Source organism: Serinus canaria, chromosome 9 (genome assembly GCF_022539315.1).
Source record: "Serinus canaria isolate serCan28SL12 chromosome 9, serCan2020, whole genome shotgun sequence".
Classification (NCBI taxonomy): Eukaryota; Metazoa; Chordata; class Aves; order Passeriformes; family Fringillidae; genus Serinus; species Serinus canaria.
Window position 1 is genome coordinate 3,173,929 of NC_066323.1, and position 22,380 is coordinate 3,196,308.

Below are 22,380 nucleotides of genomic sequence, written 5' to 3' on the forward strand. Positions count from 1 at the left end.
CATCTATGAGCTAAGGTGTGGAGCCTTCAGTGGAAAACTGTTTTGTGTTGGAGGCTCTATCAGAAAACAAACCAGTGGCACTTCTGGAGTTGTGCTGATGAAGTGACCCAGGTGTGACAGTGCTGAGGTCCTGCTGGAATTGATTTGCCTGATGGGATCCTCTTCTCTTCCTTGCACAGTCCTGGAGCCCAGGTGGGAATGCTTCCCAGAGCTACTCTTGGAAAGGTTTTCCTCAAGAATCCCTTCAGCAGAGGTGCTGCTGCTGAAAATTGATTTATTTGGCTGCTAGGATCCCACTTGTGCACGACCTTGAGCACCTGAGGGTTTTTGTAGAGTCTCTACTCAACCAAAGTTTGTCATGTTGTGTGAGTTACAATGGGTTTGTTGCTGTTCCAAGCACGAATTTTCATTCTCCTTCCACAAGCCCTGATAGTGGCAGAGTGAACTTTTGTATCAGTGTGGGAATCAAGGATATGAGGTTCCTCAGAGAAATGAGATCTTGGTGTTGCACCAGAGGCAAACCCAAACTTAGCCAAGGCTCTTACTGGCTAATTTTTATTTGTCAGTGGTGGACAAAAGAAGAAACCACAAGATGTCACTCTATCCTAAGGAGCTGAGAAGGACTTTCCTTTTGACAGGAATGCTGTGGGAGTGTTGCACAGCTGGATGTCCTGAACAGAGCTCAGGCACAGGTAGATCTCAGCACAGTTAATGAGAGATGCTGAGTTTGGAGCAGCATTAGCCCCAGTTCCTGGGATTAACAATCACAGATGGGAGAAACAAACCCCCAGAAATCAGCTTTGTGCTGCAGTCCTCACTCTGATCTTGGAGGGAGTTCATTGCTCCCAGGGGAATTTTTGTCCTGGATGATGCCTCGTGTGCTTGGTGCAATGGCAGCAATGGGTTGTTCTTTAGCCTGTGCCCATGGACAGCCCCAGAGCTGTGCTGGGGTTATTTCAGAGAGCCACTGCTGCCACAGGACCCAGAATTTCATTTCTACAAGAGACAAATAACTGGGAGTGACTCATTGATGTGCTGTTCTCTTCTGGTTGTCTCCTAAATTCCCCCCTTCCCTTACAGAGTCTCTGGAATTCCTGCCCGAGCAGATTCCCTGGCGTTCCTGAGGTCCCACCTCTGTCAGGGCTTCCCCCTGCCTGGGGAGGAGGCAAGATTGTCCCTAAAATAACAATTGGTGTTTACAAGCTCACGCTTGAGTTGTTCCTGTCCCTTTTATTGGGCAGTGCTTGCTGTTCTCCCTGCAGTGGAAATCAGGAATTGATGGATTAGAGGGAGATGGAGGAGGCAGCCCCAAGCCCCGGGGCAGGCAGGAGGAAAGCAAGGAGCTGCCTTCCCTCGGGAGCTGCTCTGCACCCCCTGGCACAGCTGGGGAGGGGCTCTGGGTTGGTTTAGTTGGGAAAACTCTCTGGATTTCCCGAGGGTTTGGCTCAGGCTGCTGCAGGTTCAGGGCTCCAGACGCAGGGAAGGCTCTGGCTGCTCGCTGGGACCTCTGCTCCAGCAGCTTCTGGGGCTTCCAGCTGGGCAGGCTGAGGGCTGTGGAACAAAGTTCCACATGAGAAACCATCCTCAATGCCCTTGGGGATGCTTTGGAACTCATTAACACTCTGTGTCTGTGGCCCCCTCCACAAGGGCTTCTCGAATGACATTCCTGTCACACAGCCCTGCCTTCCAACAGCATCCACAGGCAGATTTTCATTTTACAGCTCTAATTAGAAGCCCGAGCCATGGGCCAGGTGCTGTGGGCAGGAGGCAAGCTGCATGAGGAGCTGGGCAGAAGGGAGGGATGGCAGAGCAGTGCACAGGCAGCAGCAGAGAGCAGCAGTGGGGCTGGGGCTGGGAGGGATGCTCAGTCACCCACTGAGCCATGCAGAAAGGTGGGAAAGATAAAGGTGTGAGCCCAGGTACAGACACTGATTGTAAAATTGCTCAGAGCTGGCTGAGAGAAGAATTGGAATTGTCCCTGCAGCCCAGGAATTGAGCCCATTGCCTGGGTTTTTATCTTTTCAGGCACACAATCACAATGGGAGTGATGGCTCAGACAGGAGCCAGGCTTTGCTGGTAACAAGGTGTTTTAGTGGCTCTCATAAACACACAGCCTCCCTGGGGAAGAGTGATCTTTTTGGACAAACTGAGGGGAAATTCCTGCAGAAAAACTATTCTGTGTTTGTGCAGAAATGCTTTCAAGTGAGGAAGGGAAAAGATACAGAGGAAATCTGGGTTGTGTCTAAATCATGTTTTTAATGTTCTCATTAAGGGCTTGGAATTGCCTGTGGAAAAAGATGAGCTTCAACCTTTCCTTCAAGTATTCCAATGCTACCAAAAGAGTTTGGAGCCAGTCACAGTTTTTGACTCTATTTACTCTTTGTTAAAAGTCAAGTTTTGAACCAAAACTGAAATCTTTGCAGGTGGAAACTGGGTGGTATTTTTCCTGAGCAGAGTGAATGAACTATGTTAAAACTTGATAAGAAATTAAAGATATCAGGAAGATTGCCCTGAGACCTGTAAGGATCATGCTCTGGGCAATGCCAAATCTCACTGGGCACCAGCAGTGTGGCACACAAAGTCTCTTTATTTGGGGCTTTTGTCTCTGTATTTTGTAAATGTTTCCAAAGGCAACAGCCACAAAGTCAGCAAAGCTCAGCCCAGGAATAATAACATTTCTGGGGTTTATCACAAGACAAAGACTGGTCTCAACATTCTTTGTCTCTGCTGGGGACTGCTCTCCTTGGGTCAGGCTGGGCTCAGCAGTGGGCAGTGCCAGTCTGGCATTCCCAGGAGCAGGACTGGGGAAAGCCCTGCCAGCTCCAAACCAGGGATGTGTCTTCATCAGCTGAGCTGCTTTTGGCAGGACACCTGGAACGAGCTCAGCTTCAAGGTCTGCTCCAACCCAAACCATTCTGAGACTCTGTGATTCTATTAAAGCCCCCAGCAAAATCCAGAGAGGTAAAAGAGGCCAGTTCTGCTGCTGCTGCCTGGTTTTCATCTGTCTGCATTGATTTTTCCTTCACAGGATTTTCTCCTTGGTCTGTACAAAAAGAAAATCAAAGACAGTGTGCTCCAGTTTATAAGCTCACTCCAGATTTTTTGATCAGAAATCATTTGTGAATCATCCCAGTATTTCAGAGCCAGTCTTACTGCTGCAGTTCCACGGGCAGCAAGGTGACCAGGCTGACTGGAGTGATTTAATTCCTTTATTTCCCAGTATCATTCCACATTTAATGTGCATATCCTTATGGATAAAAGTGTTCTGAGCTGGTGAGCTCTTAATTACTGAGCTTTTGAGCACGTGGGACAGAGTTTGGGACATGAGCAGAAGAGCTTTGTGTCAGCCTTACAGAAAGGCAGGGATGACCCCAGCCCTGGTGAGCACATCCAGCCACACCATCCTGAGGGAGAGATGCAGGGAGGAATTAGGGAATGTCTGCCTCCAAAACCTTAAATGCTTCAACTGAGCATTTGAATTTGAGGTGAGGTATCCGAGCAAAGAGCATCACCAGAAAAAGGCACATGTTGTATTTTCCTCAAGGGTCCCATGATGAGGGAAGAGAGGAGAAAGTTGACTCCATGTATCAGAAGCTTGATTTATTATTATATGATAGATAATATATTAAAACTATACTAAAAGAATAGAGGAGAGGATTTCACTACAAGGCTAAGCTAAGAATAGAAAAGGAATGAATAACAAAGGTCTTCTCTCTGACCGAGACAGTCTGGACAGGTGAACTGGGATTGGCTCGTAATCAGAAACAGCCTGACGAGGCCAATCCCAGATTCCCCCTGCTGCATCCCACAGCAGCAGATAAGAATTGTTTACAGTTTGTTCTTGAGGCCTCTCAGCTTCTCAGGAGGGGAAAAATCCTAAGGAAAGGATTTTTCATAAAACATGTCAGTGACAGGCACACTGTCACCTGCAGCCTGCCCCAAGCCCCTCTGTGGTCCATCATGAAAAGATTGCCATCCATGTGCAGGTTTCTCTCAGGCCATGCCCTGGACAGGAGGCTGGGAGCTCACACACCTGGGGGTTTTTGTGACTAGAAAAAATTTGTCCAATTTGCCCAATTTTCCCCAGTTTCCAAAAATTACTTTAGGATGCTTACCTGAAAAGATGAAATGGGCTTCTAATCACTGCTTCTACAGAACAAATGGTGGAGGCTGTGTGCATGCAAGATGAGGAATTTATAAAATTGCATTTTGTCTGTGCACACATCCACTCATTAAATGTGGGTGCATTATGGGAACCACCAATCCTGTTATTATTTTGCTATTAAAAGTAAGCAAAACCTAAGCTACAACTGCATGAAACCAAGAGATAATTCAAAATAATGAAGCCACTCTGTGCTCTTGCTTTAGAGGCTGGGGGGCTTTTCCTTGGTGCCTGTAAGGGAATAAAAAGGTTTTATTAAAAAGGACACATCCCTGGTTTGGAGCTGGCAGGACTTTACCCAGTCCTGCTCCTGGGAATGCCAGACTGGCACTGCCCACTGCTGAGCCCAGCCTGACCCAAGGAGAGCAGTCCCCAGCAGAGACAAAGAATGTTGAGACCAGTCTTTGTCTTGTGATAAACCCCAGAAATGTTATTATTCCTGGGCTGAGCTTTGCTGACTTTGTGGCTGTTGCCTTTGGAAACATGCATTTACAAAATACAGAGACAAAAGCCCCAAATAAAGAGACTTTGTGTGCCACACTGCTGGTGCCCAGTGAGATTTGGCATTGCCCAGAGCATGATCCTTACAGGTCTCAGGGCAATCTTCCTGATATCTTTAATTTCTTATCAAGTTTTAACATATTTCATTCACTCTGCTCAGGAAAAATTATTCTTTCCCCCCTCCCTTCTCAGTCACTGCCTTGCTGGGCTCCTCTCCTTCAGTGCCCCAAGTCAAATGAGGAATTCTGGCCTCTTGGAACTGATGGCAGCCAATTCCTCTGCCTGCCACCCCTGCAGGGAATGCAGCAAGTTAATGGGAGCAGAGAGGGAGGCAGAGGGCCCTGGGAATGAAGGGATATCAGGGTTTGGGGCACTGGCAAAGCTCCCCAGCCACTGAGAGCCCTCAAGAGGAGCCACAACCCCTGGGAGGGAGCTGGCAGAGCTCTCCTGATGGCATTGCTTTGGTATCCCTTTGCATTTTCTAGAACAACTTCCTGGTAGATTTATTGGCAGGGCACTGAGTGTCTTGAGCACAAGTTAATTCAGGCTCTCTCAGCCTTGATAGCACTTGCTCAAAATGTGCTTCCTCCTGTGGGTGACAAGAGCCCAGAGATTACATTTGGATAGTTCCATGAGCAGTGGCTCCCAAAAAGCAGCCCAGAAGGCCATTTTTCAGGAGGGCCATTAAGCAGCTGGCAGCCTGTCTCCCACCCTCCATGGCAAGCATGATAATCTGAACAGCATTCAGGAGCAGGGCTGAGCAGAGCCTTTGCTGTTTTCCCAGGAAATGCATCCTGATGGCTCCGTGGAGAAAGGTTTGCACGTGGAAAGGTTGTTTTACATTTCCATCTCCTCAGTGCTGCAAGGCCTGCCTTATTTTTCAGGATTTCTGTACAAAGCCTTTTTTTTTTTCACTAGAGCTTGGGGAGTATTAATTTTGCAAGTGTGCTGGCATCCAGCACAGACACCTGAAGACAGCATCTGATAAAGCAGGGGGTATCTGTGACAGCCTGGTGCCTTTGTGTGCCATGGCAATGGTGACTCCAGGGCTGTAACACTATCTAAACCTGCCCAGACACAGCAGCTCAGCCTCATCCCTCCCCAGCACAGCTGGCACAGCAGATAAAATCAGAATTTATTGCTGGGCTCAATCTCAGAGCTTAACCAGCTCCTTGCTGGTAAAAATTGGCTTCAGTGGGGAAAGGGAAATGCTCTTTTCCCAGCTGGGCACGTCTGGGAGCCCAAGGGAGGGGCTGGCCCAGCCTCTGCTGTGAGCATGGCTCCCCTGGTGCCCTCCCCAGCCCCTGGCTGGAATGTGGCTCAGTCCAGGTTTGCCTGCCTGCCTTCCCTTCCCGTGGCAGGGAGTGCAGGGGAAGGGTCTGGGTGTGGGGTTTGGCTCCAGGAGCAGCTGGGGCAGTGCCAGGGCTCAGAACTGGGCTCTGCTCTGCCCCTTGGGCTGCATCCCAAGGGACACATTCCACAGGAAACAGCATGGAATGGGGAGGGTGACTGATGCCCTGGTGGCAGGAATGGGAGGATCCAGGAGTGGGAGAGCCCAGGAATGGGAGAATCAGGAATGGGAGGACCCAGGAATAGGAGGATCCAGGAATGGAAAAATTCAGGAGTGTGAGAACACAGGAGTGGGAGAATTCAGGAATTGGAGGACCCAGGACTGGGATAACCCAGGAATGGGAGAATCCAGGAATGGGAGAACCAGGAATGGGAGAATGCAGGATTGGGAGAATGCAGGAATGGGAGAACCCAGGAATGGGAGAATGCAGGAATGGGAGAATCCAGGAATGGGAGAATCCAGGAATGGGAGAACCCAGGAATGGGAGAATCCAGGAATGGGAGAATCCAGGAATGGGAGAATGCAGGAATGGGAGAATCCAGGAATGGGAGAACCCAGGAATGGGAGAATCCAGGAATGGAAGAATCCCCTCAGCTCTGGCTCTGGGCTAAGGTCCCTGCTCTCACACACTCCCATGATGTCTCCCTAATGCTGAAAATGGGAACAACATGAGGCTGTGAATTGCTGAGTGTAAAACAAGATTAGGGCTGATGTGCAGAACACCAACCTGCTGGCCAAATCCCCCACTGGCCTGCTCAGGCCAAAATGCCAATGGATTTATGCAGCAGGAAAACCCAGTGAGCAACCAGAGCATTTCTAAACAAGCTGACAAATCTGCAGCACTCGGGAGCAGCAGCTGATGCTCCCTCAGAGATGTAACACGACTCCTATAATCACAGAAATAGATTTAATTTTGTTTATTTAAACCAGCCCCGTGTTTTGCTGTGAGCATTCATCATCTGGTGTCACAGAGCAGAGTGGGAAATGTCACCCTTTGAGTCACATCCCCAGTGACTCTGTTAGCAATGCTCTGGCTCTACTCCACAGCTGGAGAAAAAAGGGCTTCATGCCTTGCTGGCTGTGGAGCAAACACACTCTTGCAGCTTCATTCTGTATTCAGCAGCTCTCCAAAACAGCCAAAGCAGCATGAAAAATGAGGAGGAACATGACTGAAGCTCAGCTGCTGATCCTCCACCACTCAACTGCAAAAAATTGTGAGGGCTGAAAGGAGACTTTGAAGAGCAGGTATCAGCAGAAATATTAAACTGCCCTAATCAAGGCAAGAACACCTGGTCACTCAGTCATTTAACAAATGAAGACAGGGCTCTCTTCTTCCCCCAGTGGGAGACAAGAAGAAAATCCTCATTTCCCAACAGGGAATTGAGCATGGAGCTGGCAGGCAAGAGCAGGATGGTGTGGGGAATGGCTGGGAGAGGGTCAGTGACCTGGCAGGCTGTGCCTGGGCAATACTGTGACACCCAGGGGTTCAACAGCACCTCCACAGCCCCTCGGGGGCTTGGAGCCCCTCTGGAGCCCAAGGATCAGGATGGATGTGAAGTCTCTGTGGTTTCATCCCTTTTACTTTCCCTTTCACCTCATCTCTGTTAAAGCAAAAATGTGAGGTGGGGGATGACCTCTGGAAAAGAGAGTTTTGTCTGCAGAGGGGATTTTGGGCTGAATAGAGCTGGAGCAGAGTGAGGCACTGGCTGAAGTTGTTCCACCAAAAAAAAATTCACTGAAAGAAGAACAAAGCATCCCTGGGAATGCTCTTCCCAGGGAGGTGGTGGAATCACCATCTCTGGGTGTGCTTAAAACAAGGCTGGACATGGCACTGGGTGCTGTGGTCTGGTTGAGGTCTTGGGGCACAGGTTGGACTTGATGATCTTGGAGGTCTCTTCCAACCTCATCATTCTGGGATTCAGGGATCCTGGGATTCACTTCCAGCCCATGGTTTGCCTTCACTGGGCTCTGAGTGAAACCCAGGAGAAGCTGGTGCACATGGAAGGAGCCCTGCCCTGCTCAGGGCTCCAGGCTGGGCTCTGGGAAGCCCCAGCAGTGCCAGCACTGCCGTGCAAAGCCCTGCTGTGCACAGGCAAGGAAAACCGTGCAGGGCAAGATGCTCCAAGGTCTCCTTGGCTTTTGAATGTATCCAAGTCCAGAATCCCTTCTCCACTGAAGCCAGCAGAGCTGGTTTAACACAGAGATTTCTCTTGTATTGCAGGAAATTCTCACAGATTTCCAGCTGTGCCTCATGGATGGAAAAGGCCTGGCAGCTGAGGAATGCCCTGCTCAGCAGGTACAGCCCCTCAGCTGTGGGACAAAGGCTGGAAAACCACCCAGGGAAGGCAGTGCTGGGAGGAGGAGGTGCTGTAGCCCTCAGGGCAGGAGGATGTGATCCAGCAAGTGCAGCCTCTGACTTGGGGCAGGAGCATGTTTCCATTCCATGTAATTCCTCCTGGCAGGCTGTGCCAGCTCCAGGGACTGGGGACAGCCCCAGCGTGTCTGTCTGCTGCCCTGGAAAGAAGCACTGCAGAGAAGCAAGGCTCATTCTTTCTCCATCCAACACAAGGCTGCCTTTTGCTCCAAATGAAAGCAAGGGGGAGGAAATTATTTGGATTTCCCAATAAAAGCTGCATGAACACACCACCTTTAATGAAAACCCCTGATTCTTCTCATCATGCCCCTCTCCTCTTTTCCCCACCATCACAGGAGGCCCTGCTTGCTGCTCTCAGCCAGAGAACATCTTTGTTATCCTTGCAGACAGTGAATAACCAGGCATTCATTTGAACATAATTTTTTTTTTTTGGCAAGAAGACTCGGGGAAATAATAAGGATAAAAAAAAGGGAGATGTCAGGACCAAGTTCTGCCTGTGAATACATGCTCAGAGTTCTCAGCTCCTTCTTTGATTGGAATGGGGACAGGGAGCTCTGAATTTTTAACAGCTGGGTTATGTTTGTCATTCAGCTGCATTGCTTTTCCCTGTTTTCCTGGTTTTTCCCTCCTTTCCAAGCTCCTGCAGAGCAGGGTGGGTTTTACCACCTTGGCCCAGCAATACAATTATTTCCCATCCCATCCTTAAAGAGATTATGTCTATTTGTCTCAAATATCTCCTATATGACAACCTGGCAAAGCCACTTTAATAAAGAAATGCTCTGGTGACTCCCAGGGATTCCCACATTTTCTGATTTTCAGGAAGGCAGGGGTTTGATGGATGAAATAAACCGATTTTTTTCAATATATTTCAGGTAATCAATTAAAAAAAAAAAAGGAAACATAACTGTTTAGCAGCTGGCAGCAGTTCCAAATAAATACAATAAAATGATGGAAGTGCAATGGTGGAAGTTAGAGGAGAATAACCAGAGATGCTGCTTCCAACCACACAGGGGAAAAGGAGGCTGCAACAGGAAATTGTCTATCAAAATGAATTGAGAACGATTTTCACATGATTAAAATTACCTGATGAGACTCGAGTTTGATAAATTAGGAAGTGCCTAATGAATCTTGTACTCCATGGGGAATTATTATTATTAACAATTAACTCATGAGAAGATGAGACAGGAGATCCATGATGAAGATGTGAGTGGAGGAAATGGGACTGACCTCAAGGCTGGAGGTTTCACCCCTGGGTGGTCCCATCAAGTGCCTGATTCCTTTGTTCTGGCAGCTCTGGGCGTTTTAAATTTTGAGGATCAGAGAGGAATGGCAGCAGGGGGAGTGGAGAGTGACAGGGAGCTCATTAAGAGGAGTGGCAGTTTGTCCCTGGGCTCCAGTGAGCCCCAGACCAAGGGCTGTGGGAGGCTCATTCCCTCTGGGCAGGTCTGGCAGGTCCCTGGCAGTTTGTCCCTGGTCCCTGGCAGTTTGTCCCTGGCAGTTTGTCCCTTTGGGGTTTTTCTACACTCACACACAGGTTTGGTCCTGCTGCAGCTGAACTCTGTGGCTTTGCTCCTGAGGGTTAATCAGGATCTTCTGTGCCTCTGTGGGTTAGGGGTGCAATGACTTCATTCAGTGCATGAGCCATGTTTGAAGGTGAAAGGGAAAATAGACCTCATTTCAGGGAGGTAAATAATGGCAGAAATCATCAACCAGGAGTGGTGTGTGCCACCAAATCCACCGGGGATACAATCATGGTTTTTGTTTCATAGAGGTAAAGGAAGAGGCAGTGAGTTATGCCCATTATTTCTTTTGAAATGAAAGTTTTGAGAAAGAAAATCTTGAGATGTTACTTATTTGCAGTCTCTCCTCAGTGTCAGATTCATCCAGAAATTGTTGAGCTTCCTTTTGTTTAAAAAAAGGCAGATTTGATGCTGGAATAGGCCTCTCCTAAACCAAGCAAAAATGCTTTCTTCATTCCATGAACATCTTTTCTTATAGCTCCATCCAAAGGCTGTTAAACCAAGGAAGGGCTCACTCTTCAGCACCAGGCACTGTCAGCATCACTTGCAAGCCCGTTGTTTTTCCAGAGGAGAGAACCAAATTTCAGTCCCTGTTGCTTGGTTACAGCCCCTCCAAGCCTCTTGGAAGCCATGGGTTTGTAACACCTCAGAAAAGCAGGCACATCCAGTTTTCCCTTCAATTATTTACACAGCCAGTGGTTGATTCCTCTTTGCCTGGTGACCCCGATGAAATGTTCCACTCGCTCCGCTCTCCTCCTGCCCAAGGCTTCCTCCTGCTGCCCTTGGCTTTTCCCTGGGAATGCTCTCCAAGTGGGAATCAAATGCTTTCCTGGAATGCTGAATGGGCAGCCCAGAAAGGAGAGTGTAGCCTGGGTAACTCAGTGAGATAACCCCAACCTGTGGTTGGAGTGGGAGTGCTGCCTGCCTGCCCAGGCACGGAGCAGCCCCTGGGCACCAAGAGCGAGCTCCTCTTCCTTGGCCAGGCTCATCTCACCTCTGGAACAGCCCAAGAAATTCCCTCTTTCTGACTGACTCATCCAGCACGAATGCCCTGGGTTCCTGGAGATGTTAGAGCAGGTAAGATCAATAAAAGTTAGCTTTCTGCAGGTGCTGAAGTGGTGATACGTGTATAAGTCTGATTGTACTGGTGATATCGACCCGATGGTTTCATATCACCAATTTGTATCAAGATAACAGACACACAAAAAAAAGATTTTACATAAAGAACATAAAATTATGTCAACAAACTGATTTATCAAGAATCAGAAAAACGTTACAACAGAGAAATTTCTCTCAAGTATCCTTTAACAACGATTAGAAAATGTCAGCTCAGAAACTCAGCCAGTAATTGCAGATTTCAAAGCCAGACTGTTCATGCAGTCTGGTCTCAACAAAGTCAGTGGCTGGGAATCCTGTGTGAATGCTGACCCTGGGCACAGGAACAGAATTTCTGCTCCCACAGTGCCAGGATTTCATGGTCTGAGCATCTCAGTTATTTCTGTATAAAAGGAGGAGGGATAATATTTTTTCCTTTCTTCCTCCTCTTTGTCTGTCTGCTCTGCTCAATTAGAGCACAAACCCTCTGGAGCAAGCTCTGTTTTCCTGACTTTCTGTGGTGCCCAGAACAACGGGGCCTCTGGTGGCCTACAGCAGTGGGAATAATTGGGATTGTTTCAGTCATTAATCAGACCTCAGGATGAGCTGGATTCTGCCCAGTTCCTACAAATTTCATGGACATGCAGGGAAGAATCCAATAGGGCAAAAAAGATGTCAGAGACGCAGGGGTGAGACCCATGCCCACCTTGTATTTACCCGATTCAAAGACAAAATTACTGGTCAAAATTAGATAAAGTTGGAAAAAAAATTTCTTTCTTGCAGAGCTGGGGACACGCTGCTGAATTTCTTGTCAAAAGCACATTTTTATGGGCAGGTTGTAAAGATCTGAAAAATAGTGTTTATAATGGAAAGGCCGACACCATGTAAAATATGTCGTTCCTCTGAAATAGCACAGAGATAATTTTTCATGGGCTTTATGAGGAATGCATTTGCCATAAAAGATCTGAAGCCCATTAGGCTGTGATGGGGACCAATACCTTTCATTTTATAGACAGAGGAAAAAATGGTGAGTAGAAAGGTCCCAAATTGCAATCCTGTTTGATTTAGATATTAATTTCTTTATTCTTAGCAGACAGAGAAATGATTCGCTCAAGTGACCTGATGAATCTCTTAATACCCTGTCCTCACCCACCCTGTAATAAACTCAGTTCTTAGCACATAAAGTTTTAATGAAACCTGGCTGTGATGACTACTCTGTTAAATTTCACATAATGACCTGTCAGTTCAACATTTGGAACCACGGAATGCCTGTGCATGGGGCTGGAATTCTCTAATTGCCATCATTCCCCTCTGCTTGCTGGCACGGTGAAATTTGCCAGCAGAATTTCTAAGAGAAGGTTTTGGAGCCTTCAGGAACCTTTGGGGAAAGCACAGACCTTTCTATGCAGAAAGAACTTATAATGGTCAGCCTTTGTAGTGACCTAAAAGAGAAAAGAGAAATGTGGAGGCAAAGGAGGATAAGGAGTAACCTTTCTGTGAACAAGCTGAAAGGTAGAAGTCTAACCACAGAAATTTTGACTATATGGCATTTCCAACTGAATATCCCTGGGCAGAGGGGATAGGGGACTTTTCCCACATTGGTTTTAATCTATTTATCCCCTCTTTTTTCAGCACAGTGCCCAGGAGCTGAAGTGAGGAAGGGGCTGTGCCTGTGGTGTGGGAGTCACAGATCAATAGGGCACAATTTACAGCTCCATTGTGACCTTCCCCTGAAACCCAGGTCCCATCACCACTGTTGGAGTTTAAAAGCCGTCTGGGAACTTCAGCAGGGACTAACAAGGCCCACAACCCCACTGGGCTGCTGCAATCCCACCCTGGAGCCCTGCCAGCCCCTGCACTTTGTCTGGGTGAGCAAACGGAAATCAAATTCATGTCGAAGGGAATAATTCACTGGGCTGATTCTCAGAACCTACAGCTTTAATGTTTTAAGGAAAATTTAATATAAAAACAGACACAAACCTGGCCTGTTGGTTCCCACCAAGAGAAGAATCTCTTGTTCTTGTTCTCAGCTGCAAACCTGAAGAAGGAAGCCTGGAAGATGTTCCTAAAATGGCCAAGCACGTTCAAATGAGCCAGGAGCGCCCAACAGAGCGAAGAGGTGCCCATAAAGAGCCTTCCTGAACATTGCACAAAACCTGAGCCTCTTTAAGTATTTTCTTTTCATCCAACAGATACACTAATAAGGCCTTTAACGAGCCACTAATGAAGCAGGAGATCTTTTAGGCAACAAAAATACGAACTTGAAGTGGGCAAAACTGTGAAAGGAACGGAAAGCGAAGCGGCCGGAGCGCGCAGCCCAGAGATTGAGCTGGATGATCACCTGGATGATCACGTATCTTGCTACAGGTATCACCAACCTCTCTTTAGGCACCTTGTGGGAAGCCAGCTCACTGACACCAGCTGGATCAGCCCAGGAATTTGTTTGATGTGCCGAAGAGATTGGTAACAATAGCTCCTGAGGTGGCAGCAGCGTTGCGAGGTGACAGCGTTCCCTTGGAGACAGCGAATCCATCGATCGGATCCCGGCAGGTTCCCCCTCTCCAGAGGCCCTGGAACTCCCTCCCTGGGCAGGGCCAGAGGTTGGAAGATAAGCCCTGCCTGTAGACAAATAGCCCCGTGCAAGATGTGAGGATTTGATGCAGCAGCCAGACATGTCTGAAAGGTAGGAGGGTGCAAGGAGACACGAACCTGTAGTCATTGCTTGACATGCTTTGACAACAAAGATAGAGTTACAGGATTGAGTGTCTTTTTAAAATGTACCAGCCTGTATTGCTGAAGGAGGTTGCTGTGCAGGGAAAACAGGAGTTCAAACAGAGCTGTTTTTCTTGGTGTCAGTGCCTGATTGCTGGAAGGAAAAGCTTTCCCAACAAAAATGTTGAGTTTGTTGTGATAATGTGTGGATTGAGATGTGGGCTTTGTGTTTGTGCAAGCTGGATCCACGAGAAAAATGTTAGTTAATATGCTAAGAGTGTATCATTATGGTGATAGGACCTAATTAAGTTAATTATGTCTTGGGGGGGGGCAATTTTATGAAGCATAAAGCAAGATAATTGATGCTACAGCTATCAGCAAGGATGCTTTGTAGCCATAACTTACAGGTGTGTTTGTCACTAAATTATGCTCAGAAGAACTGCTTCAAAATGTTGCATAATGTCTCCTAAAACTCCTATAAAAATAATTGAGAGGTAATAGAGCATGCAAACACTGTGTCCATATCTTCTACTCTCCGAAGTTCAGAGAGTTCTCATAATAAATGTTTGCACACAAGCAGAGCTGCTCTGGAGCAGTAAATTGTGTGCATTTGAAATGAAGCACAGCCTGGATTCTGAGTTTGCCATCTCTTAAATACTTTCACAAGCTGTGCTGGTAAGTTATCCCTGCAGCTCATTTATGGCTTTGGCATTTGCCATTGACTGGGACAACACAAATAACTGGGGGTTTGGAACCTGTGAGTGTTCACTTGGCTGTGCAGGTGGTTTGGGCAGGTCCAGAGCCTCTCTTAGAGCCTGCAAGATCAGCAGCTCCCACCCAGTGATACAAACCCTTTGCTTTGGGAGGATTTGTTGATATTTTCTTAGTTTCTGCAGTTTAGGTTTTTTTTCCTATTCCTTCAAGATGATCTTGAAACACATTTGATTTGGTTCCTTCCTTTAGAATGGTGCACATTTTTCACTCCCACAGCATCAGGACTGAATGATCTGAGAGCACTTTGCTGCTAAATAAGACCCTGACCAGAGCTCACTGAGCTCAACCACGGGAGCAGGGCCCTTCCCATCAGATGTGGGCAGTGATTTGGTGGGATGCAGCAAGCACCACGGGAATCCTGACTCTGGATATGTGAAGGGTTATAAATAGCCTACTACTTGCTCCCAAAGCTTTTATCCAGGGCATTTCAGATTTAAGGGGAAAGCAGCTGTGGCTCAGTGCAAGCTAAGCCTGCTGGAGGATGCTGATTCCTGAAGAGCAGCTGGGATAAGAAGCTGGCCCAGACCCCAAAACTGCTCAAAAGGCTGGGACAAAAAGCCTTTCAAATCCCAGATGCAAGAGTTTGCCATCACCCCCTTTATCCTCCCTCCTCTCTAGCTGAGCTCCCCATTTTCTGTGCAGCAGAGCTGAACCTGTGCTGCAGCCTCAGATGTTTGTTTGTCGAGGCCGCTGTTCCATCAGGAGAAAGGATCTGACTGACACTCGTGTTTTAACAGCCAAATAGCTGAAGTACACACAGGAGGCACTTCTCACTCTGTCTCTCACTCAATACCTTTCACTGGTGCAGTTTCAGAGGCAGCTCAGCTTCAGCTCTTCAAAGTCTTTTCGTGGTCTTTTAACGTGTCCTACTCGGAGAGGCAGCTGGACTCAGAGGTGCTTGCACTGCAGCCAGGAAACCTGGAGCACCCTGGGCTCTCTGGAAACCTGGCCAAGGTGTCACTTCCCAGCCCCCCAGTGACACTGACATCCTGATGAGCTGGGGCTTTGATCAGGGAGCTCAGCAGGACAGGGTTTTCCAGGGTGCAGCCTGATACCTCCTCAGCTCTGGAAAAGGCAGGAGCTGCTCTGTTCTCATTCCTGACAGTTTGCAAAACACTTCAGGCACTGAATTCCTCCCTGGGACTTCCAATGAGGAGAAGAATGTAAAATGGAAAGGGTTAGCCACGAGTGCTTCCAGCTGCCCCCCAGCCTGTGCTCCCTCTTGTCAGCTCACAAGGTGCCTGCAAAGAACTCTCTGGTACAATTTTGTGGGCTTTGTTTATTACTGAGATGAAAAATAATTTTGTACGCGGATTTGGTGTCAGCAGCAAAGCTGTAGTCATGTTAGGAACTGGAATGAAGGCCAGCCTCAGAAATTAGGAGCTGGTCACACACAAGATTTTTCCCCCCATTACCTTTTGAAGTTTCCTTCCCAAACCTATATTACAGAATCCTTAAAATATAGTCAAGTACCTCTGCTTAAAAGACACCATAGATACTCCCCCACAGCCCCAAAAAGAGGGAGAATGGAGGAATGCAATTGCCACAGAGGGTTTCCATTAGTGAAATTAATTCTTCTCTCATAAGAATTTAGGTCCATGATTTATGATAACCACCAATTTCTCACTGCAGGCGAAGTGAGAGGAAATGACTCAGCCTGGACAGACATCATGAATCTCATTTTTTTCCCCTTAATGCTTGACATAATCTAGTGTGCTGCTCCCAGAGGTGTCATTGGAGATTCATATCCAGCCGAAGGGCCTCACAATCAGGGCAGGAAATTTTGTTCCTTTCATGTATTGTGAGATCTGTAATTGCTCGGAATTGCATCCTGCCTCCTTCATTGCCACTCCTTTTGCATCCATTCTGCAGCAAAACAGGGAGGTAAACAAAGCAGGGCAGAGAAAAGCTGTGTGGCACTTGGTCCTCCAGAAAAATCTCCTGTGGCATGATGTGGGGGTCCAGCTGGTGCTTATCAAAGCCAGGCAGCTCTGAGAGGGAAGATGTTTCTTTCTGTCACTCCTTCCCATGGAAATCTCACTACCCACCTGACTGGGGAAGTCGTACCCAGCACATATTTATTTTTTCTGGAACTTTATGTTTTACTTGCCATCACCAATACAGAGTTTTTGTGAGTGGGTTTCCTGCCAGCAGATCAGAACAGATATCCTGTTAAATGGCTCAGCTCAAATGTTTTATCCCACATTGCCAGGGACTGGGAGAGCATATTCCTGTCTCAGCAGAGGAGGTAGGATCTAGCTGAGAGGAAGGTAGGTTTTGAAAAGTCTTGCAGTTATAAATAGTCATTTGAATACATCCTAAAAGATCACTTCCAAACTGAGCACAAGAGCAGATCTTTTTCTTAAACACAAAAGAATTTCTACAAATTTCTTTGCTCTGATCTCATTTAACATACAAGGAGGGAAAAGCAGAACAAACAGCAAGATTGAGCTAAACAAGAATTCCCAGCACTTTTTTTTTTTTATTTTCTGGGTTTTTTTACCATTTACCCAGTGTAAATCCTCTTTTCACAGGGCTGCTGTGAGTGACTCCTGCTGCTCTCCAGCACACACACCCCCCAAGGGGCTGCTTGCCTCCAGGTGACCTCAAAGAGCCTCCCAGTAAATAGCAGCTATTTTCCAAAATGCTGAGCTCACTCAGCTCCCTGGGAGTCACCTACAGTTCACTGGGGCTGCTGTGACCCCCTTAGACCCCAGCATAAAGCAGAGGGGAGGAGAGCAGCTTGTCAGGGCTGCTCCTGCACTGAGGTCACCAGGACACCTCTCCTCACCAGGGCTGGCCAAAAATCTGTCCTTGTGCATTTTAACCAATGCTCTGTCCAGCCTGGCTGCCACTCCCACTGTGAGACCTTCCTTGCCTTCCTCCCCAAACCATTTCAAAGCTGCATTTTTATTCTGGTTTATTTCTTTATTTCTGTTCCTGACTCCAGTGGTTTTATGATGCTGAGGCTCCCTGGCAAGAGCTCCCCAAGCCTGTGGAATAAACATCAAATTGCAGTGCTGGATGCACACCCTGACTAAATTAAATCATTGTTTTCAAGTGTTCTGTGGTAAATTCCTAAATGGCAGCTGCCAGCCTGCACATCCTTCAATCCCTCTGAAGCACAATTGGAGAAACTGCCCCGTTTGGGGTGTATAAAATGTGACTTTTAGGTGTTCTTAGGCAAGGGACGGAGAGCACATGAACACACAGCTTCAAGCTGAAGGTTGGACTTGGTAACCTTGGAGAGATTTCCCATAATGATTGGATGATTTGAAGACTCTATTGAGTAAAATTCAGCTTTTCTCCAGATCTCTGATGTTCCAGGATCTCCAGATCCTAGAAGATATCCGAGAGACTAAAATAAAAGCACTAAACCACATGTACAATGGAATGAAATAAACACCTGAGGTATCTTTCCATCCAGCCCAGACCCACAGCAGCTGGGCTCTCCTGGGCAGAAGGGAACAACCACACCGTGCTGTTGGGCAAGTTCAGCTCTCCATTCTCTCCAAAACTCAGTTTTGCTAACAAACTGCCAGGAAATTCCTCTCTCTGGGTTTGGACACACCTGTGAGAGGCTCCTGTGTGTAAGGGGGTGCAGCTCAGGTCAGAGGGTTGCTCATGGTTTGGCCTCAGGCTGTGGCTGCTGCCTGCTGGCAAGTCCTACCCCCAGCTATTCTGTATTTTCTGTCACTATTTTCTGTAACTATAAAACAAACCCAACAAAATTTGCCTTTCTCTGGAGAGAATCTAGGCTGGCTCAACCTCTCCTCTCCAGTTCCTCAGGTCTGACTCCAAGCAATCAGAAGTTCCTGAACTCCTACTCCTCCTGCTGCTCCATCCTGAGGGATGCCCACCACATTCTGCCAGTTTTACCCCAAAACAGAGGAACCCTGGGGCAGAGCTGGGACCCCAGGCTCCCTTTCCCAGTAAGTGTTGGGTTTCCCAGTCTGGTTGCAGGTTTGTGGAACAGAGACATTGACACAGAGGAGCTAAGGCAGAAATCTCCTCCTCAGCTTGGAAGAGGATTTTGTTCACCTCCATTTATCCTCCAAAACTGGGGTGGAGCACAAACAAGGTTCTGTTCTTTGGGGTCAGCTGTGGCAGGGGATTTGCCTCAGCCTTTGAGCACCAAACTGCAGCTCTGGGCAGGGGGATGATGAGCCAATAGCTGAGCCAATTTATTGGAGTTAACCAGGATGAGCTGTGGCAACCTCCAGTAAGCTGTGAATTCCCACAGCGTTCACCAGCTCCTGCACATGGCTCTGACTGGGGGATTTCTGCTGTAATAAGGCCAGAAATAAGAGAAAATGCACTGCCAAAGCCTCAAAAGCTTCTACTGATTCTTTTCTATCTTTATTTTGCCCTTTTTTTTTTTTAAGCTTCCTTCTGACTCCTTCAAGTACCTTGGCTGGTGTGACATAGAGGAGCACGGCGTGAGAGGGAACCAGCTCCTCTGCCCACGAGTGAGGGAAGGTAAAGGTCAAAAAGGCATTTGGACATTTCAGCCCTAACTCCACTGAGTCAAAGAGAGCATCCTTACAAGTGATGAGCTGAAATCCTGGAGTTTGCCCTTCTTTTGGAAAGAGGGGAAGATTCCAGCTCACAGTGCCCACGCTTGCTTTTATTTTTTTAATCATTAGGGAATTATCCTTTGTCATTTCCAAAATGAAAAACAACTGCCTGAACTGCAAACTGAAAATTTTTAGCATTAATGTGCTGCTGATTACTTCTCTCAGAAGCTGATTAACATTTGACTGTTCAGAATGCAGCAGCCACGTGCCAAACAGCCAAGCAAGAGGGGAGCCCAGCCCTGCAAACTGTGGCACAATTCTGGTGTTTTAAGACTAAATTGGCTCAGTTGCAATCTACAGACACTCTCAAGAGCAGATGGGTTTTAAAATCCAGTATTTGCATGTTTGGGAGTAAACAGTGGAAATTTTCCAGCCAGTCCTTGCTTTAGTCAGGAATTTGAAGATGCCCACAGCTCTACACTTTTCATTAAGACTTTAAGTCTTAGTGTGTGTGTCTGTCTCAATACAAATGAGGTGTGGAGTGGGGCTGGTGGTTCTTGGCACTGCTCTGGAAGCTGCAAACATTTTCCTTTCCCAGGACAATCAAAAGCCAACTCACAGTATGGCAGGGAATGAGAAGGATTTTAGAGCTCGGGTTCTTATGAACAGCCCTTCAGAAATAGTTTTCACTCTGATCTGTAGCAGAGCTGTCATTTACCCACCATGCACAAAGACTGCAGATTGCTGGCTGAATTATGGGCCTGGGAATGGTAAAAAAATCTTCCCATTAATTCAAATCTCAGAAGCCTGGAAAGTCACACACCTATAATATTATATATATTTCTTCATTACAGAATCTTCCCAGCAATATAGAAATATTCTTCCAGCAAGTGACTGAGTGCCAGTTCTGTATCACATCCTCAACTGTAAATCTTTTTCTCTGACCAGGGCCCTCAGAAGAAGAGCTGTTTTTCAGAAAAGAAGAATATACTCTGAAAAGAAGAAAACAAGTAACTGACACAGAGAAATGGGAAAAGAGGCTGCAAGAGAACTGGGAAAACTGTGCTGTAAAACTTTCTCATTAACACTTTGGACTGTAGCTGTAAAGAAGCCAAATAATCATGTGCTGGCAGCTCACTGCATTTAATAGATTGAAACCTGTGATAAGGAAGGTGTCCCTGGCTGTGGCAGGGGGTGGAATTGGATGAATTTTGAGTTCCCTGCCAACCCAGCCCATTCTGTGAGGACTCCATGAATATTTAAACCTGGCTGCTGCACAGAACTTTGGTGCCAGCTGAGTTTAGAGGCCAAACCAAAAAGCCACAGCCACTCAGTCCTGCTCCCTGCCCACACCCTGGTAATCCCAGTCACAGAGGAAGGAGGAGATGGACACTAAAGTTCTTGCTTGAGTTTCTTTCTTTCTTTCAAAGAATTAGGGAGTCCATCACTCTGATTCTGAGGTGGATTTGGCACTTGGTACCACCAATTCTTATAAAAGCAGCAGCATAAAATGTATTGTCCTTTTAACTGCCTCTGACTGATTCAATATTTAATGATATAGCTATTACAAAGCAAGAAAAAAAAAAAGTGATTTCTCCTATTTTTTCCCCTTCCTAGGAACTGAACCTTTCCTTCCAGGACCTGGGTGATCTTTACCAGGTGGAAAACCTCAAAAGAATCCTGCACAGGTTGATTCGGGTGGAAAAGCTTTGGTTGGTGGACAATTCTCTGACAGACCTCAGTGCCATAAGGTTGCCAAGGTAGACAAAATGTCCTGCTTCTATTTTTATGTAATCTTGTTTCTATTTTTGTGTAATAGCCCAGAAATCAAATATTTCCTGAAGTGACAGCTGGAGCAGGCTCTTGAGAGCTGCCAGATCTGCTCTTGGGGGTGCTGCAGTGAGAACCCATCAGTTCATTGCTGAAAATATCAGTGAGGAGATCACATCACATCCCCTTCATTCCTGGGGAATTGTTAATGAGTCCAGCCACCCTCAGGGAGGTCTGTGCCAAAAGGGGAAGGTGCTGCACACAGAGGGAATCTCTGTGAAGAGATGGGGGAACACAGCCCAAGCAGAGACCATGACAACTGTAAATCTATTTTACCATCCAGCTGTTGCTACTCTGCTGTTGTGTGTTTAGGTGTATGGAGAGTTGTAGTGTTGAGAACAGAAATAATGATGCATCTGCTGTACAATATAAAGAAATAGGGGAATGTAAAGTGCAGGGATGTGATCTGGCAGGCCATGACTAGGCAAAACCAGCACAAAATGTAAAAGCAGGGTGTAAAACCCATCCCTGCTGTAGGGGTTCTGTCCCAGATGTGATAGTGATGCCATACACTTTGTACTTTACAGATGCAGGGAGCTAAATGTAAATAAAAACCACTTTACATCCTTCAGACAGCTGCCAAAGATCCCTCAGATTCAGCACTTATCTCTTGCTGAAAACAACATCACGAGCCTGAGGGGGATTTCAGACTTCAGGCACACTCCACTGGAATCCCTCGTCCTCCAGAGGAATCCCTGTGAGTTCCAGGAAAGATACAGGCAGCTGTAAGTCTGACCCTCTCGTGGCTAACAAAAGTGATAAGCACAAAAAAAATGTTTGTCAGAGTTTCAAAGGAATGGGATCTCAAACCCAACGAGCTTCCTAAAGAAGGTTTTTCTTTCCCTGTAGCTTGAATGCTCTGAAGTGCTCCAGGAACGTGGGTTAGTGAGCTATTATGTGATAAAAGCCCCCAAATATTCAGGAACAGCCTATGATGCTTTTTAATGGCATGAGTGGCAGTTCTGGAACTGAACTAAGCCCATGGATCAAGTTTGGAGACAGGGAGCAGGGCAGATAAATTAGATTCCCTCTTATTAATAGAAACTACCTATTAGTCAAACTCTCTTCAGCCTCCTTGCATCCTTGGTGGGTTCTGCCTAAATTGCTTTACGTGTCAGAGCTGGAATCAGGGGGATGTCCTGAAAGATGGGAGTAAAAGCAGCAGAAAATTAAGTTCCCTTCATTTGATTTTTCTGGATTCCCCTGTCCCTGTGGCAGGGCTGTGGGAGCTGCTCTGCCCTGAGCAGCCTTTGGGATGGGCTGGAGATTTAACAGACACTGGAAATGGAAATTCTAATCCAAGGCATTACAATCCAAGAAATTCAGGAGAATATAATCTATCCTAAGCCTCACTCTTAGAAAATCTGCATGGCTGCATGTTTTGCCCCACTACAAACACAGCCAGGTGTGGATATTTTGGAAGATAAACCTTGCAGAGTGTGTCTGGAATGGGACACAGCTCCTCCCATTGCTTCCTGAGAGGGGGAAAAAAGAAAGCAGGAATTTAAAAGAGATGTTTAATGGAAACCTTTCTGAGTTTCCTG